This window comes from Sorex fumeus, unplaced genomic scaffold (genome assembly GCF_029834395.1).
Source record: "Sorex fumeus unplaced genomic scaffold, SorFum_2.1 ptg000075l, whole genome shotgun sequence".
Taxonomy (NCBI): domain Eukaryota; kingdom Metazoa; phylum Chordata; class Mammalia; order Eulipotyphla; family Soricidae; genus Sorex; species Sorex fumeus.
Window position 1 is genome coordinate 8,234,469 of NW_026606132.1, and position 19,527 is coordinate 8,253,995.

Below are 19,527 nucleotides of genomic sequence, written 5' to 3' on the forward strand. Positions count from 1 at the left end.
TCAGTTGTGAGTCTCTTATAGTGCCGATTATAACTAAATGACTAATGGTATCATTAAGAAATAATTCAGTGAAAGGAAATTTTTGAATACTGTTATGTCTCACTATGGGATTATTAAGCCCTTGTCTGAAGGTTTACTAAGCAGTTCATTGCTAGTTGAGCCTTCTGTGTTAACGTTTTTGCATATTGAGCTTAGTTGCTTTCTATGGTCCTTTCCTGTCTAATTTGGTGTGCTCCTACTGGGATGTCAGTATTGTAGAATTCTCCAGAAACTCCAGGATATTTAACTGGGCCATGAATATACATGGCACTGGTTGTAGGATGTGGGTGTGCCTGCCAGGGCTTTTGGAAGGAGGCGTTTGATGGGGGAGGCTGCCTTTCCCCACTCTGAGAAGATCCCAGAGTTAGATCCCAGAGTTCTCAGTCTCGAGATCAGTGTATCTGCAGTTTTTTCAGCGGTTTGGTGTCTCTTGGGAGCTCAAAGGTGAGGTGGTGGATTCTGGCTAATGACATGGCAGCAGCTGTGGGTGTATGAGTGAAGCTTTTAGGGGCTTTGCCAGGGTGAGGATTCAGCCTGTCCCCTCCTGAGGGCACCCCAGTGTTTTCAGTCAGAAGACTGGTATATCCATTAATTTTTGTGGCTTGTTGATTTCTTCAGAGATTTAATTGTCAGTCTGTGGAGCTGGACCTATGGATGTGGGCAGCCACATTTTATTTCACGGATCACTGTCCTCCCATTGTTCATCGATTTGCTCGAGCGGGCCCAGTAACGTCTCCATTGGAGACTTTGTTGTTACTGTGTCTGGCATATCGAATACTCTCGGTAGCTTGCCGGGCTCTCCGAGAGGGGTGGAGGAATCGAACTTGGGTCAGCCATGTTGGCCGCTTGTAAGGCAAACCCCCTACTGCTGTGCTGTTGCTCCAGCCCAACATTTCATTTATTTATTTATTTATTTATTTATTTATTTATTTTAATGAGTCATTGTGAGATACAGTTACAGACTTACAAACTTTCATGATTACATTTCAGTCATACAATGATCGAGTACCCGTCCCTCCACCAGTTCCCATTCTCCACCAACAGTGTTTCTAGTATCCCTCCAGCCACCCCGACTCCATCCCCCACCCCCTGCCTCTGTAGCAGGCACATTCCTTTTACTCTCTGTCTCGTTTTTTTGTGTTGTGGTTTGCAATAGAGGTATTGAGTGGCCATCATGTTTGGTCCATACCCTACTTTCAGCATGCATCTGAGCCCTCCAACCATCATTTACTTAGTGGTCCCTTCTCTATCCCAGTGCCTTCTACCCCAGCATGTTAGGCCGGCTTTCAAGCTGTGGAGTGATCTTCCTGGCCTTTATCTCTGTTATCCTTGGGTGTTGGTCTCCCATTCTGTTACTTTATTTATTTATTTATTGCTTTTTGGGTCACACTTGGCGATGCACAGGGGTTATTCCTGGCTCTGCACTCAGGAGTAACTCCTGGCGGTGCTCAGGGGACCATATGGATGTTGGGAATCGAATCCGGGTCAGCCGTGTGCAAGGCAAACGCCTTACCCACTGTGCTATCTCTCCAGCCCCCCATTCTGTTACTTTATATTCTACAAATGAGTGCAGTAATTCTATATGTTTGTCTCTTTCCTCTGATTCATTTCACTTAGCATGATACTCTCCATGTAGATCCACTTATGCAAATTTCATGATTTCATCTTTTCTAACAGTTGCATAGTATTCCATTTTGTCACTGTCACTCTCACTGTCCTCCCGTTGTTCATCGATTTTCTCGAGCGGGCCCAGTAACGTCTCCATCGTGAGACTTTGTTGCTACTGTGTTTGGCATATCGAATACGTCACGGGGAGCTTGCCAGGCTTTGCCATGCGGGTGAGATACTCTCAGTAGCTTGCCAGACTCTCCGAGAGGGGCAGAGGATTCCATTTTGTAGATGTACCAAAGTTTCTTTAACCAGTCATCTGTTCTTGGGCACTTGGTTTTTTTCCAGATTCTGGCTATTATAAATAGTGCTGCAATAAACATACAAGTGCAGATGTCATTTCTACTGTGTTTTTTTACATCTCCAGGATATATTCCCAGAAGTGGTGTTGCTGGATCAAGTGGGAGCTCAATTTCTAGTTTTTTTGAGAAACGTCCATATTGTTTTCCAAAAAGGTTGAACTAGTTGGCATTCCCACCGGCAGTGAAGGAGAGTCCCTTTCTCCCCGCATCCACACCAATATGGGTTGCTTTTGTTTTTTTGGATGTGGGGCAGCCACCTTTTTAAGTGTAGTTGCTGTAGTTTGGGTCTCCTACTTGCCTTGTTGTTGGCTCTGTGGCTTAGACATACTTTTTCACCAGTGATGTATCTGAGGCCCCTGGTTCCTGGCCCCTGACCCTGTAACATACCATCTACCTTATCTTTCTCCTTGTAATTTCTTTTTTTTTGTCACACTTTGGTCATTTATTCAGTTTATTTTAAGCTATCACCCAAACAATAGTATGTTAATTTTAAAAAAATACTTAATACTTTTGTCACACTCTGGTCATTTATTCAGTTTATTTTAAGCTATCACCCAAACAATGGTATGTTAATTTTAAAAAATACTGACAATATTACCCCCTAGAAGAATTCAGTAACAAAAGCCAGCCTCTAGTATTATCAACCAAAAAAAAATTTAGTAAAGCTCTCCAGCTCCCACTCTGTGAGATCAATAATTGGGGCACCCAATCCGAGATGGGTCACAAGAAAGTCATATTCAACTGGGTCAAATCAGAAAACTCTTTGACATTTCCTTTTTTGTTGTCCATGGACTACTTATCACAGAGAGTCTGGTTCATTCATAACGTCAATCATAAGTTCTCTCCTCATAATTTCTTTATTTCTTTTTTATTTTGTTTTGTTTTGGGGGCCATACCCAGCAGTGTTCAGGACTTGCATCTGATCCTGAGCTGAGAGATCACTCCTGGCAGGCTCAGGGGACTGTATGGAATACCGGGGATTGATCTTGGGTTGTTTGTATGCAAGGCTAGTACCTTACCTGCTGGACTATCTCTCTGGCCCTCTTTATATTTCTTACCCTTTTCATTTCTATAATCTAGGGTCCAGGGCCATCTAGGTATTCCCTCATTTGATACCTTGCATTCCCTTGTCCTGTTATTCTATAGACCACAGATAAGTGAGATCATCTGGTATTTTTCCTTTTTCTGACAGACTTCACTTAACACAATAGCTTCCAGTTCCTTCCAAGTTGGAGCAAATTGTGTGATTGCATCCTTCTTTGCAGCTGCATTTTGTTTCTATGTATATACATATATGAATACATATACATATATATGTGTATATACATATACATCGTCGATTTGCTTGAGCGGGCCCAGTAACGTCTCCATTGGAGACTTTGTTGTTGCTGTGTCTGGCATATCGAATACTCTCGGTAGCTTGCCGGGCTCTCCGAGAGGGGCGGAGGAATCGAACTCGGGTCGGCCATGTTGGCCGCGTGTAAGGCGAACGCCCTACCCACTGTGCTATCGCTCCAGCCCCGACGCCCAAGGTGGGGCTCGAACCCATGACCCTGAGATTAAGAGTCTCATGCTCTACCAACTGAGCTAGCCGGGCTGGAGCGATAGCACAGCGGGTAGGGCGTTCGCCTTACAAGCGGCCAACATGGCCGACCCGAGTTCGATTCCTCCGCCCCTCTCGGAGAGCCGGGCAAGCTACCGAGAGTATTCGATATGCCAGACACAGTAACAACAAAGTCTCCAATGGAGACGTTACTGGGCCCGCTCGAGCAAATCGACGATCAACGGGAGGGCCTTTACCTTACCTTTACCTTACATATACATATACATACACATACACATACATATACATATACACATATGCCTTCATCCCTCTCTGAGAGCCCGGCAAGCTACTGAGAGCATCCCGCCTGCATGGCAGAGCCTGGCAAGCTAACCGTGGTATACTTGATATGCCAAAAACAGTAACAATGATGGTCCTCATTCTTCTGACCTTGAAAAAGCCCCAATATGCCATTGGGCTACACTAGCACGTGACAGGGATGAATGGAGACATTACTGGTGCCCGCTTGAGCAAATCGATGAATAATGGGGTGATAGTGGCATGTAATATGTATATATCTACAGGGGCTGGAGTGATAGCACAGCAGGTAGGGCGTTTGCCTTGTACATGTCCGACCCGGGTTCAATTCCCAGTATCCCGTATGGTCCCCTGAGCACTGCCAGGAGTGATTCCTGAGTGCAAAGCCCTGAGTTACCCCTGAGCATCACCGGGTGTGACCCGAAAAGCAAAAAAAAAAATGTATATATACATAGATAGGTAGGTAGGTAGATATACCACATCTTCGTAATCTACTCATAGTGTGCACATATCCTTTTGTATGAGCATCTTTGTGACTTGGGGGTACATACCAAGAAGTGGAATCACTGGATCTTAAGGTAGCTGTATTCTTACTTTCCTGGGAAAACTTCATACTTTTCCCCATAGGCATTGAACCAAAAAACATTCCTACTAGCAGTGGATGAGAGTTCTTTTTCGCCACATTCCTGCCAATACAGGTGGTTTCTGGGCTTGTTTTGTTTTGTGTTTTTTTTTTTTTTTTTTTTTTTTTTTTGCTTTTTGGGTCACACCCGGCAATGCACAGAGGTTATTTTATTCCTGGCTCTGCACTCAGGAATTACTCCTGGCGGCACTCAGGGGACCATATGGGATGCTGGGAATCGAACTCAGGTCGGCCGCGTGCAAGGCAAACGCCCTACCTGCTGTGCTATTGCTCCAGCCCCTGTTTTGTGTTGTTTTGGGGTCACACCTGACAATACTCAGGGGTTACTCCTGGCTCTGCACTCAGGAATTACTCCTGGCAGTGAGTGCTTCAGGGACTATGTGGGATGCCAGGGATTAAACCTGGGTTGGCTGTGTGTAAGGCAAGAGCCTGACCTGCTATACTATCTCTTCAGTCCCAAGTTTCTGGTCTTTTTGATAGATGGCATTCTCACTCATGTGAGATGTTAGTTCATTGTCTGGACTTCAATATAAAGTTCAATATAAAGTTTAGATTGCTCAAATTCTGTTTAATTAATTAATTAATTAATTTGCTTTTTGGGTCACACCTGGCAATGCACAGGGGTTATTCCTGGTTCTGCACTCAGGAATTACTCCTGGCGGTGCTCAGGGGACCATATGGGATGCTGGGAATCGAACTCAGGTTGGCCACGTGCAAGGCAAACGCCCTTCGTGCCGTGCTATCACTGCAGCCCCAGATTTTGTTTATTATAAATTATTTTTTTAAATTTCAATTGCTCATGACATTCCTCAAATTTTGTAATGTCCCATTTGTTTTGTTTTTAGACCACACCCATCTGTGTTCAGGGCTTACTCCTGGCTCTGCTCAGGGATGACTCCTGGTGGACTCTGAACACCATATGAGGTACCAGGGATTGAACCTGGGTTGACTGCATGCAAGGTACGTGCCTGGAGAAAAGTTTTATTTTATTTTATTTTTTTTTAATTTTTTTTTTTTTTGCTTTTTGGGTCACACCTGGCGATGCACAGGGGTTACTCCTGGCTCATGCACTCAGGAATTACCCCTGGCGGTGCTCAGGGGACCATATGGGATGCTGGGAATCGAAACTGGGTTGGCCGCGTGCAAGGCAAACACCCTACCCGCTGTGCTATCTCTCCAGCCCAGAAAAGTTTTATTTTTAAGATAAAGTGCTCTTTGTGTCAAATGTAAGAAAAATGGGCACAGGGTTAAAATGTTTGTCTTGCATGTGACTGACACTCGTTTGATCTCTGGTACTACAAATGGTTTCCCTGACCACTGCCGGGGATCACTCCTGAGCACGGAGCTAGGAGTATCCCCTGAGCACTACGAATGTAGCCCAAACCACCAGGTAAAAGAAGAGTTGGTACAGTTGTAGGTTCTGAAGATTCTCTTCAGTATCAAGAAATACTGCAGGGCCATAGAGATAATATTGCATTTTAGGTGCTTGCCTTGCACAAGGCATACCCAGGTTCTATCCCTGGCACTACATATGGTACCCTGAGCCCTATCGGGAATGACCTCTGAGCGCAGAGCTAGAGTTAGTCCTGGGTATCATCAGTGTGGTCCAAAATCCAAAGAAAAGCACTGTAGGTTTGAGATGTGACTTGGTAGTAAAGCACAGACCATGAGTATATGTATGAAGCCCTGGGTTTGTTGCTGATAAGTAATTTTTGGGAATATAACTTGTGAGATTTTAGTATTTGAGGTGGTATATATGACTTTTATGATTTTGTTCATTATTTCCTCATTAGTAATACTGACCCTTTACCTTAATACTTCTACATACCTACACCTTATAAACTTGTGTCACGGTCACGGTCACGGTCCTCCCATTGTTCATCGATTTGCTCGAGCGGGCCCAGTAATGTCTCCATTGGAGACTTTGTTGTTACTGTGTCTGGCATATCGAATACGTCACGGGGAGCTTGCCAGGCTCTGCCGTGCGGGCGAGATACTCTCGGTAGCTTGCCGGGCTCTCCGAGAGGGGCGGAGGAATCGAACTCGGGTTGGCCATGTTGGCTGTGTGCAAGGCAAACGCCCTACCACTGTGCTATCGTTCCAGCCCAAACTTGTGTCAGATTATAATATTGTCAGATATCAGGTATCATATTTTAATTTTTATTTATTAAATTAAAATTGTTTATTGATTATTGTTTTGTTTGGGGGCCATACCTGGCAATGCTCATGGCTTACTCCTGCCTCTGCACTCAGGGATCACCCCTGTCAGGCTCAGGGGAACATATGGGATGCCGAGGATTGAATCCTGGTTGGCTGTGTGAAAGGCAACCTTTTTTTTTTTTTTTGGAAAACCTTTTTTTTTTTGGAAAGCCTTTCCAAATGTACTATCTCTTTGGCCCAATTATTAGGTGTTTATTTTTCTATTTTGAATATCAGCTCTAATGAGACAAAATTCTCATACCATATAGTTCACCCACTTAAAGTGCCCAGCTCAATTTACTGAGTTTTGCAATAACCATTGTAGTAAGTTATTTACATTTTTTTATTTGGAGGAGAGGTTTGAGCCATCTCTGGGGGTGTCCAGGGGTTATTTCTTGCTCTTTACTCAAAAGTGACTCCTGGCAGTGCTTTGGGTACCATATCTGGTGTCCGGGACTTGACCCTGGGTCAGCTTCATTCAAGGCAAGTGCTGTACCCACTGTACTATCTCTCTGGCCACACAATCAATTATTAATTATCACGCTGTTTTGCTGTGCTAGGCATTGGATCCAGGGTCTCACGTGTAAGGCAAGTACTCTACAATTGAGCCACATCCCCGGCCCAGTTATTATCACTTCCTAAAATCTATCAGGATAGATTTATTTAGACTCATTGTTAGATTGGGTCTGGAGCGAGAGCACAGTGGGTAGGGCGTTCGCCTTACACGTGGCCAACATGGCCGACCCGAGTTCGATTCCTCCGCCCTTCTCGGAGAGCCCGGCAAGCTACCGAGAGTATCTCGCCCGCACGGCAGAGCCTGGCAAGCTCCCCGGGACGTATTCGATATGCCAGACACAGTAACAACAAAGTCTCCAATGGAGACGTTACTGGGCCCGCTCGAGCAAATCGACGATCAACGGGAGGGCCTTTACCTTTACCTTTACCATTATTAGATTATTATTAGATGTACTGGTGCGATAGCACAGCAGGTAGGGCGTTTGCCTTGCACGCTGCTGACATGGGTTCGATTCCTCCGCCCCTCTCAGAGAACCCGGAAAGCTACTGAGAGTATCGCACCCGCACAGCAGAACCTGGCAAGCTCCTGGTGCCGTATTTGATATGCGAAAAACAGTAACAACAAATCTCACAATGGAGACGTTACTGGTGCCCACTTGAGCAAATCAATGAACAATGGGAGAACAGTGCTATGGTGCTACTTATTATTAGATATAGATTAGATTATCAGATTATTACAATCTAATATGGGCTGGAGCGATAGCACAGCGGGTAGGGCGTTCGCCTTACAAGCGGCCAACATGGCCGACCCGAGTTCGATTCCTCCGCCCCTCTCGGAGAGCCCGGCAAGCTACCGAGAGTATTCGATATGCCAAACACAGTAACAACAAAGTCTCCAATGGAGACGTTACTGGGCCCGCTCGAGCAAATCGACGATCAACGGGAGGGCCTTTACCTTTACCTTACAATCTAATATATTAGATTAGCACTGTCCTCCCGTTGTTCATCGATTTGCTCGAGCGGGGCCCAGTAACGTCTCCATCGTGAGACTTGTTGTTACTGTGTTTGGCATATCAAATACGTCATGGATAATCTAATAATAATCTAATACATAATATAGAGATAGATATAATCTATATATGTCTATATATTGATTATTATTAGAGATACTATTGGATATAAATTAAATTATTAGATTATAGTTAGATTTATTTAGAATTAATATAAAATTTATTATCACTTCCTGAAACCTATCCTGAAATAAAAAATCATGGATTTTTTTTTTTCTTTTGGTTTGTGCTCAGGGCTTACTCCTGACACTACTTGTGAATCTCTCCTTGTGGAGCTCAGGGGACTATATGTGGTGCTGCGGATGGAACCGGGGCTGGCCACATGTAAGGTTAGCACCCTACCCTCTGTACTATATCTCCAACCTGCTCTCATGGATTTTATATACCACTTTATTTATTCCTCAAGGTGGCCAACTCTTCTGGTTAGTGGTGGAAAACATTGAGAATGTGTATGTGTGTGTGTGTGTTTGTGTTTGTGAATGTATGTATGTCTTGGAATCGTTTGAAGTGAATAGAAGCTGAGAGAAGATAGTGTTGCACACATTTTCTGAAGAAGTCTCCGAGGAGAAGTTCTGTGTGTAAGATAATGTGTTTATCTCATGATCATAAATTATTAGAAGTTAATTAAATCTCTTATTTTTTTTCTTTTTTTTTTTTTGCAGTGCTGGGGACTGAATCCAAGGCCTTAGACATGCAAGACAAACGCTCTACCACTGTGTACATTCCGTGTCCTGATTTTTTTCCCGATCTTAGTCATTTTTTTCTTATTTTTCTCTCTTTGGGCCACATCCGGTGATGCTCAGGGGTTACCCTTGGCTTCACACTCAGGAATCACTCCTGTTAGTGCTTGGGGAAATGTATGGGATTCTGGGGATTGAACCTGGGTCGGCTGCATGCAAGGCAAGCACCCTCCCTGCTTTACTGTCTTCAGCCCCAGTAATATTTTATTTTAACAAAACAGAAACATGGACAAAGATTTGTGTCAAATCTCTGGGCCAGTAAATGGAGACCAAATGTAAAAACTGCTGTTGTTTGTTTTTGCAGTTCGGGGAGTAGAACACAGGGCCTCATTCATGCAAGGCAAGATGTGTTCTAAAGCTCTTCATCCAGGCCCAAACCTGGCTTATTTGGCGAGAGGAAAGCAACTGAATCATCAGCATCCTTGGTAGGTTTGGCATTTGAAATAACATGACTGAAATTTTCATTTCTTTTGGACCATACCTGATGGTGTTCAGGACTTACTCCTGGCTCTGTGCTCAGGAATCATTCCTGGTGGGGTTCAGGTGAACATACTTGGTGTCAGGGATTGAGCCTGGTAGCGACACTGCCTTAATACCTCCCAAACCCCCCGCCCCCGCCATTCTCCCTTCTGACCAATGGCTATAAACCAGAGATTCATATCATCTCCTTTCTTGAAGTCCAATTCATTGAAAGAAGGTCAGAGCAGAACTTAGAGAAAGTTTTTTTTTTAATTAGACACCATGAGGTACAGTTGTAGACTTACAAATTTTTGTACTTGGTTTCAATTATACAATGATCAAATACCCATCCCTCCACCAGTGCCCATTTCCCACCACCATGGATCCCAGTATCCCTCCCACCCCCCATCCCCCCTTCATCCCACCCTGCCTCTGTGGCAGGGCATTCCCCTTTGTTCTTTCTCTCCTTTTGGGTGTTGTGGTTTGCAAAAGAAAGTTTTTTACTCACTAGTCTTTTACTCACTGGTTGTAAAATGTTACAAGTCTGGAACAAACCAGGTGGAAGGGGGGCCTAGGACAAGGTGTAGAAAAGTGGCTCAGGGCATCTCTGTCCTCTCCGGGCACTCCCCAAATCACTGCACGTTCGCCACGATCCTGTTATCTTGGATTATTATATGGCATCATTACTTAGGAATTAATTCATTACAAAGAATGATATCCTTGGCCCTTGGCAGTAGATTCAATCTGTAGCTTTTGCCACCTCTCTAAAGTTCAAGGGTGGTAGGCTGGAGTGATAGTATAGAGGGTAGGAAGTTTGCCTTGCACGTGGCCCACCTGGGTTCGATTTCCAGCATCCTATATGGTCCCCTGAACACCGCCAGGAGTAATTCCTGAGTACATAACCGGTGTGACCCAAAAAGTAAAATAATAATAATAATAATAATAAAGTTTGATGGTGGGATAACAATTTTCAACCTTCTAATCTCTACTTTGAAAGGCAAAGCCTGGCAAGCTACTCATGATTATTATTAGATATACTGGTGCGATAGCACAGCAGGTAGGGCATATGCCTTGAATGCTACTGACCTGGGTTCGATACCTCCGCCCCTGTCGGAGAGCCCGGCAAGCTACTGAGAGTATTTTTCCCTCACAGCAAAGCCTGGCAAATTACCCGTGACATATTCAATATGCCAAAAACAGTAACAACAAGTCTCATAATTTGTTTTGCGATGTTACTGGTGCCCGCTCGAGCAAATCGATGAACAACGGGAGGACAGTGCTACAATGCAATCTCTACTTTGGTTCTTTTTGTTTATTTGTTTGTTTGTGTTTTTTTTTTGTTTTTTTGGTCACACCTGGCAATGCACAGGGTTACTCCTAGCTCTGCACTCAGGAATTACTCCTGGCGGTGCTCAAGGGACCATAAGGGATGCTGGGAATCGAACCTGGGTCTACCGCGTGCAAGGCAAATGCCCTACCTGCTGTACTATCACTCCAGCCCCTCTACTTTGGTTCGTCTGGACACCAGCCCCCACCCTTGAGCACCATCATCTCACTGACATTACCTTCTTTTTTTACTCTGAAATAATTTATGTTTATTTGTTTATTTGTTCTTTGCTCTTTGGGTCTCACCCAGTGATGCTCATGGGTTACCTCTGGCTCTGCACTCAGGAATTACTCCTGGTGGTGCTGAGGGATTATGTGGGATGCTGGAGATCGAACCCAGGTTGGCCGCATGCAAGGCAAACGCCCTACCTTTTGTAGGTGAATCACTATCACTATGGCCCCTCTTAAATAAATTTAAGTATGACACATGGCGGTTTACAAAACTGTCAACGGTAGGTATTCGTGCATTCAACTTTCCTCCACACATCTGTCCTCTTCCACTCTCAATTCATTGCCCCTCCCCCTTCTGTAAAGTCCACTCTGTAGACTGGTCCTCCCGTTCTGTGGCTGGTGCCCTTACCATGGTTTTTTTTTTTTTTTTTGCTTTTTGGGTCATACCCAGCTATGCTCAGGGGTCATTCCTGGCTCTGCACTCAGGAATCACTCCTGGTGGTGCTTGGGGGACCATATGGGATGCCAGGGATTGAACCCAGGTCAGCCGCATGCAAGGCAAATGCCCTACCTGCTGTGCTATCACTCCGGCTCCACCATGTTTCTTTTTCCTATATATGGGAGATCATTTCTGTTTTTTTTTCCTTTAGGGTGATATTGTCAGGCTAGAGTGATAGCACAGCGGGTAGGACGTTTGCCTTGCACACGACTGATCTGGGTTTGATTCCTCTGCCCCTCTTGGAGAGCCCGGCAAGCTACTGAGGGTATCCCGCCTGCATGGCAGAGCCTGGCAAGCGCTCCCTGGCGTATTCGATTTGCCAAAAAAAGTAACAACAAGTTTAACAATGGAGACGTTACTGGTGCCCGCTCGAGCAAATCGATGAACAACAGGAGGACAGTGCTACAGGATGATATTGTTATTTTTCCCCCTTTTTATTTTTTATTAATTCACCATGAGATACTGTAACAAAAATTTTACTTTTGACTTTGATCATACGGTCATCAAACACTCATCCCTTCACCAGTGCACATTTTCCACCACCAAAATCCCCAATATCCCCCCTGCTCAATCTGCACCTCCCCCTGCCTGTGTGGCAGACAATTTGCAAAATATTCTTTCTCTACTTTAGTTACCTTCGATATTTTGAGACCAGTCCTACCACCCCTCATACCTGCTGAAAATACAATTGCTAGACAATGCGTTTTGTATTGCTTGTTATGGACATAATAGGAATATCTAGGAATTCTAAGATTTTAATAATTAGGTTCTGAAAAATCACTGCTGCAACTTGCTCGGGTCTGAGATTCCTTTGTGTGTCTCTGGATCATGGCCATGTGGGAGCTTCAATAGACAGTGGGCGGATGTGGCGTCATCTCAGCATCCCATCGGGGCCGGGAGGAAAGAGGGCCCAATCCTCCCCTGTCCTGAGAGACTTGAGATTTACCGTCATTAAGACTCATACCTGGTGCTTCTTGCTGGCTTCTAGAAAATGGTGACCGCTGGAGCTCTTAGAGGGCAGGCAGAGGGACAACACCTGCCCCCATCTGGAGTTGCCCAGCTGAGAAGGCCTATTGCAAAGTCCCGGACCATCTCAGCTGCAAGTTGCTCGGGTACGAGATTCCTGTGTATGTCTCTCATTTCTGTATTTGTTCCTCTCCTAACTACCTTGACTTCTCTCCTAATTTCAGAATGTCCAATGGTGTTTAGGAACTCTTTGCCAGAAAATGGGCTGAGACTAAACATCTATATCTATATCTTGTTGCATACTGTGGAATGTGAGTGAGAGTAGAGGAAATGAATAGAATTTAGCAAAAGACTTTATTAAGAGTTCCCTGGTGAGGTTTGCAGGTCTCTGTAGAGGCTGGCAAAGTCACTCTGTGGGAAAAAAATGTGTAAGATTTATAGATTTGAAACCAAATCAGGAACGGGGGGAGTGAAGTGGTCTCTGTTTCAGTTGGCTTTGGGGGGCCGTTGTTGGTTATCAGATCCTGTTTTGCCAGACATGGTGCACCCGTTATAGCAATTCCAGAAACTCAGTTCCCAATGAAGTTTTTGTTGTTGTTGTTGTTGTTTTTTTCTTTTTGGGTCACACCCGGCGCTGCTCAGGGTTGCTCCTAGGTCTGCACTCAGGAATTACTCCTGGCGGTGCTTGGGGGACGATATGGGATGCTGAGGATTGAACCCCAGTCAGTCGCCTGCAAGACAAATGCCCTACCTGCTGTACTATCGCTCCAACCCCCCCCCCCCCCAGTAAAGTTTTTACCAGATAATTTGCTCCTCTGGTAACAATTCCAGAAACTCTGAAGTTTTCCAAGAGTTCTGGGGTTGTTTTTGCTACCTTACTGCATCAGCCTTTGGTCCAACCTTACATATATAAATCTTACTGTAAGTCATGGGCTGGAGTGATAGCACAGCAGGTAGGGCGTTTGCCTTGCACGCAGCCGACCTGGGTTCCATTCCTCTGAACCTCTCGGAGAGCTTGGCAAGCTACCAAGAGTATCCCGCCTGCATGCAGAGTCTGGCAAGCTCCTCGTGGCGTATTCGATACGCCCAAAACAGTAACAACAAGTCTCACAATGGAGATGTTACTGGTGCCCGCTCAAGCAAATCAGTGAAAAACGGGACAACAGTGCAGTGCAGTCACAATATCACATATTTACTTATTAATTTTTAAAAATTATTTATTTTTAAAAATATTTTTTAATGAATCACCGTGAGATACAGTTACAGACTCGCAAACTTTCGTGATTATGTTTCAGTCATACAGTGATCGAGTACCCATCTCTCCACCAGTGCCCATTCTCCACCACCAATGTTCCCAGTATCCCTCCCGCCACCCCCTGTCTTTTGCCTCTGTGGCAGGCTCATTCCCTTTTACTCTCTTTAATTGAATCACAGTAAGATACAGTTACAAAGTTGTTCACGATTGGGTTTCAGCCATATAATGTTCCAACAACCATCCCTTTACCAGTGTGCATTTCCCACAACCAATGTCTCAGTTTCCCTCTCACCACCCCACCTCCGTAGCAGGCACTTTTCTTCTTCTCTGTCTCTCTCTCTTGGCATTATGGTTTGCAATACAGATACTGAAGATATTGAAAGGTTATCAGATATGTCCCCTTACCTACTTTCAACACTCAGTTCCTGTCCAAAGTGATCATTTCCAACCATTATTGTCATAGTGGTTCCTTCTCTATCCTAACTGTCCTTTGCCCCACATACACTTGTCGCAAGCTTCCAACCAAGGCCAGGTGGAGGGAATATATCACATATTTAAGGGACCTGATGTATATGTATATATGTTTATATATATTGAGCCCCGATATATGGATCACATACATACATTAGATCGTGTGTGTGTTTGTGTGGGCTGGAGCAATAGCAGAGTGGTAGTGTGTTTGCATTGCATGTGGCCGGCCCACCTGAGCCGGGTTTGATTCCTCCGCCCCTCTCGGAGAGCCTGGCAAGCTACCGAGAGTATCTTGCCTACATGGCAAAGCCTGGCAAGCTCCCTGTGACGTATTCGATGTGCCAAACACAGTAACAAGTCTTACAATGGTTACTGGACCCGCTCGAGCAAATCAATGAACAACAGGAGGACAGTGCAGTGCAGTGTGCTTGTGTGTTTGCGTGTGTGTGTGTACGTGTGTGTGTGCGCGTGTGTAGGACCACACACTGTGGTCCTGAGTGGTGCTGAGTTCCCTGGGCAAAAACAGTTTAGGTCTTTTAGAATATGATTTACTTGCAAGCAAAAAATTGAAGCCTAGGTAAAAATGGAATAGATAAGAGGACCAGCAAAAATGTTCCCAGGAGGGGCTGGAGCAATAGCACAGTGGGTAGGGCGTTTGCCTTGCACTCAGCCAACCTAGGTTCGATTCCCAGCATCCCATATGGTCCCCCGAGCACCGCCAGGAGTAATTCCTGAGTGCATGAACCAGGAGTAACTCCTGTGCATTGCTGGGTGTGATCCAAAAAGCAAAAAAAAAAAAAAAAAATAGTGCCCAGGAAAGAACAGAAAAAGACAGAAAAGACAGCTTGTTTAGGGTCTTTTAAATGTAGAGTGCAACAAAGGCATTAATATAATAGGAAATGGTAAGGACCTTTGCTCTATAGGTCCCCGCTGATTGGCTGTGAGAAACACCCCAGCCTCCGCTCATTAAGTACCTATTAAATGCGGATGTACTTACTCACTAACTGTCCTTAATGTCTCTGTCAACTTAAAAGATGGCTCATGTATTGGGAGCCAGGGCAGGAGAGCAATAGTGTAAAGAATAAATGGCCAAGTGTTACTTCACTGCGGGCTGCCCAGAAGACCCTAAAACTTGGACAGTCCTTGGGGCTAGAGAGATAGCACAGCGGGTAGGGCATTCGCCTTGGACACAGCCGACCCGAGTTCGATTCCCAGCATCCCATATGGTCCCCTGAGCACCACCAGGAGTAACTTCTGAGTGCAGAGCCAGGAGTAACCCCATGCATTGTCGGGTGTGACACCCCCCCCCCAAAAAAAAGCAGAAAGAAAAACTTGGACAGTCCTTGTGTATTTGTCTCTTTATGTGTCTTTTTGTATCATTTCCTTTTTTTTTCCTTTTTGGGTTACACCCGTCAATGCTCAGGGGGTATTCCTGGCGGTGCACAGGTGAACCATATAGGATGCCTAGTCGAACCCGGGTCGGCCGCGTGCAAGGCAAATGCCCTCCCCGCTGTGCCCAGGTGGAGGTTGATTGTGCCAATCTGACTGGTTTTAGGTAAGGAGTTAGGCCTGGCTTTGTGCTCTGGGTCACTCCCAGCACTTCTCAGGGGTCCAATGTGGTGCCTGGGATGCAACCGGAGCCTCCTGCATGAATTCTAGCCAGTTGAGCCGACTTTCTGGTCCCATTTGATAGCACAGCGGTAGGGCGTTCGCCTTACAAGCGGCCAACATGGCCAACCCGAGTTCAATTCTTCCGCCCCTCTCGGAGAGCCCGGCAAGCTACCGAGAGTATTCGATATGCCAGACACAGTAACAACAAAGTCTCCAATGGAGACGTTACTGGGCCCGCTCGAGCAAATCGACGATCAACGGGAGAGCCTTTTGTTCATCTAATTGTAAGTATATTGGTAGAAAGGTATACTAATGATTATTTAATTGTTGATTTAATTATATTTTTAACTAAGGATTATTTTTAAATTGATTACCCCAAATCCTCTCAGGCATCTCTAATGATATGTATTTTTCACAATGGCAAATACTGGGTTATATAATAAGGGAGTGGCTTGGAATGCCTTCAAGAGCCTTGAAGAAATAGCTAAGAGGATGAAGAACCTCTGGCTCTGGGCACATCTCTTAGATTTCACGGTTCTTCCTGCATTAACATATGCCTCAGAGACCTGGGCCCTACGCAAACAGGATGAGAACGCTATTCAGGTCTCCCAAAGAGGAATTGAAAGAGCTATGCTTGGAGTATCACGCTTCACTCAAATGAGAGAAAGAATCCGGAGTTCCAACCTTTGCCGATGGTCAAGAATCAGGGATGCTGTCTCATTTGCCAAGGTGTCGAAAATCAGATGGGCTGGACACATAATGAGATTTGAAGACGACCGCTGGACTAGAGCCATTACCGACTGGATTCCACGAATTCCACATCAAAAGATCATGTGGCTGCCCACCTATGAGATGGTCAGACTTCTTTGTCAAGACCCTGAACGATCGGTTTGAGGCTCTTTGTTTTCCTAGAATGAGCAGATGCCATTGGGCTACATTAGCACGCAACAGGGATGAATGGAGACGTTACTGGCGCCTGCTCGAGCGAATCGATGAGTAACTGGATGTCAAGTGATCATAATAAGGGAGGAAAAACAGCAAAAAACTGTTTAATGTATGATTACTTTATTTATTGTTTGGTGATTCTGGGAATCCAACCAGGGTTTCAGATATGCAAGAGAAGTGTTCTAACCACTGAACTACATCTTTTACCCTTTTGTAAATTTTTTTTGGCTGGCACACAACTGACCCCAGTTTGATCCTTGTTTTTGGTTTTGTTTTTGGGCCACACCCAGAGATACTCAGGAATCACTCCTGGTGGTTCTCAGGGTACTATATGCAATACTATATATTCATATATAGATTGATACTATATTCAATCCAGGGATTGAATCCGAACTGGCCACATGCAAGGCAAGTACCTTTCCCGGTCTACTATTGCTCTGGCACCCTTTCATTTTATTTCTAATAATTATTTTTATTTGCCTTTTCTTTGGGGAACACATTGGTGATCCTCTGAGACTCTCCTGGCTCTGTGCTTGGGGGTTGTTCTTGCAGTGCCCAGGGGAGTATGTGATATAGGGGTTTGCACACAAAGCATGTACTCCAGCTCTCTGAATATCTTCCTGGCCGTCTTCCAGGTGTGTGTTTCCCCATCTGTCTACACCCAGGCTATTCCTGGCTCTGTGCTCTGGAATGACCTCTGGGGCCAGAGAGCATGTGTATTAGGACACTCCTAGGCTATTCCTGGCTCTGTGGTCTGGAATGACCCCTGGGATGGAGAGATAGAATGACAAGTAAGGCACTTGCCTTGCACACAGCTGACCCCAGTTTGATCCTTGGCACCATATATGGTCACCTGAGCCCCCCCCCCCCCAGGAGTGTTCTCTGAGCTCAGAGAGCCAGAAATATGCCCTGAACATGGCTTGGGCATAGTTCAAAAACAAAAAAATGGAGTGCTCAAGAACTAACCAGGGCCAGCTGGCTGAAGGGCAAGTGCCTTTCCTTCTGTACTATCTCTCTGACCCACTGGACATTTTATATATATATATATATGTGTGTGTGTGTGTGTGTGTGTGTGTGTGTGTATGTGTGTGTGTATGTTTGGGGAGGCACACCCAGCAGTGCTCAGGGGTTTACTCCTGGTTCTGCACGCAGGAATTACTCCTGGTGGGGTTCAGGGTACCATATGGTATGCCAGGGATCGAACCCTAATCAGCTGCGTGCATAACAAAGACCCTACCCACTGGGCTGTTGCTTCAGTCCCAAACCAAGTTTATTTATCTTCTTTACTTTACCTTCTTTCACACCCCACTTTTTGAGTTCTTTTATTTATTTTTTTAAAAGATTTTTATTAGTGAAACACCTTGAGGTACAGTTGTAGCCGTACAGATTTTTGTGCTTGGGTATCAGTTATACAGTGATCAAGTACCCATCCCTCCACCAGTGCCCATTCTGCACCACCAATGATCCCAGTACCCCTCCCACCCCCCATCCCCCACATCCCTCCCTGGCTCTGTGGCAGGGCATTCCCTTTTGTTCTCTCTCCTTTTGGGTGCTGTGCTTTACCTTCTTTAATTCTTTTGGGGCTGGAGCAATAGCACAGTGGTAGGGTGTTTGCCTTGCACGCAGCCGACCCGGGCAACCCAGGTTCGATTCCTCTGCCCCTCTTGGAGAGCCCAGCAACCTACCGACAGTATCTCGCCCGCACGGCAAAGTCTGGCCAGCTACCTGTGATGTATTTGATGTGCCAAACACAGTAGCAACAAGTCTCACAATGGAGATGTTACTGTGCCCGCTCGAGCACATCTATGAACAATGGGAGGACAGCGCTACTCTAATTCCTTTTTTTTTCTTTTTGGGTCACACCCGGCAATGCTCAGGGGTTACTCCTGCTTCTGCACTAGGAGCATATGGGATATGGGATATGGGATGCTGGCTGGGAATCAAACCTGGGTCAGCCACATGCAAGGCAAACTCCTTCCCCACTGGGCTATTGCTCCAGCCCCGCTACTCTAATTCTTTTATAGGCGTACAGTGGAGTTTTCCAGAAATCAATGAAGTGTGATGATGTCATCATTACCAAAGCTGAAATATTTTTTTTCTTCTTTTTTTCCTGCTTTTTGGGTCACACCTGGCAATGCTCAGGGGTTACTCCTGGTTCATGCACTGAGAAATTACTTCTGGTGGTGCTCAGGGGACCATATGGGATTCTGGGAATTGAATTCGGGTTGGCTGTGTGCAAGGCAAACACCCTACCCACTGTGCTATCGCTCCAATCCCCTATTCTTTCTTCTTGTGTCTCAAAATTCTCTTGTTTAAGTTCGAATGTGGTGATATGAGTAGATATACCACAGTTTGTTTTTTAAATAGCAGGAGTATTGAGACTAAAGATACTAGAACCGCTCAAGTAAAGCCTTAGAATCAAAGTGGCAGATGTGGTTGTCCAATCAATTAAAGTTTCTTTTTGTTTGTTTAAATTTCATTTAATGGGACTGGAGAGGTAGTACAGTGGTTAGAGTGTTTGCCTTGCACACAGGCAACCCAAGTTCGATCCCCGGCATCCCATCTTGTCCCCGGAGCACAGTCAGGAGTAATTCCTGGGTGCAGAGCCAGGAGTAACCCCTGAGCATTGCCAGGTATAACCCAAAAGGTAAAACAAATTCACTTATTACATTCGCATTTTGTGAACACTGTGATTTGGTTTTCATTAAAAAACGTTACACTATGGC

General features: G+C 45.2%; 1 non-coding gene across 1 annotated transcript; it reads right to left on the bottom strand.

Moving 5' to 3' along the window:
- Window positions 1-3,533: 3,533 nt before the first annotated feature.
- TRNAK-CUU (transfer RNA lysine (anticodon CUU)) lies at window positions 3,534-3,606 on the bottom strand. Its single transcript has one exon. It is a non-coding gene; the product is annotated as a tRNA-Lys (tRNA).
- Between the last annotated feature and the right edge of the window lie 15,921 nt (window positions 3,607-19,527).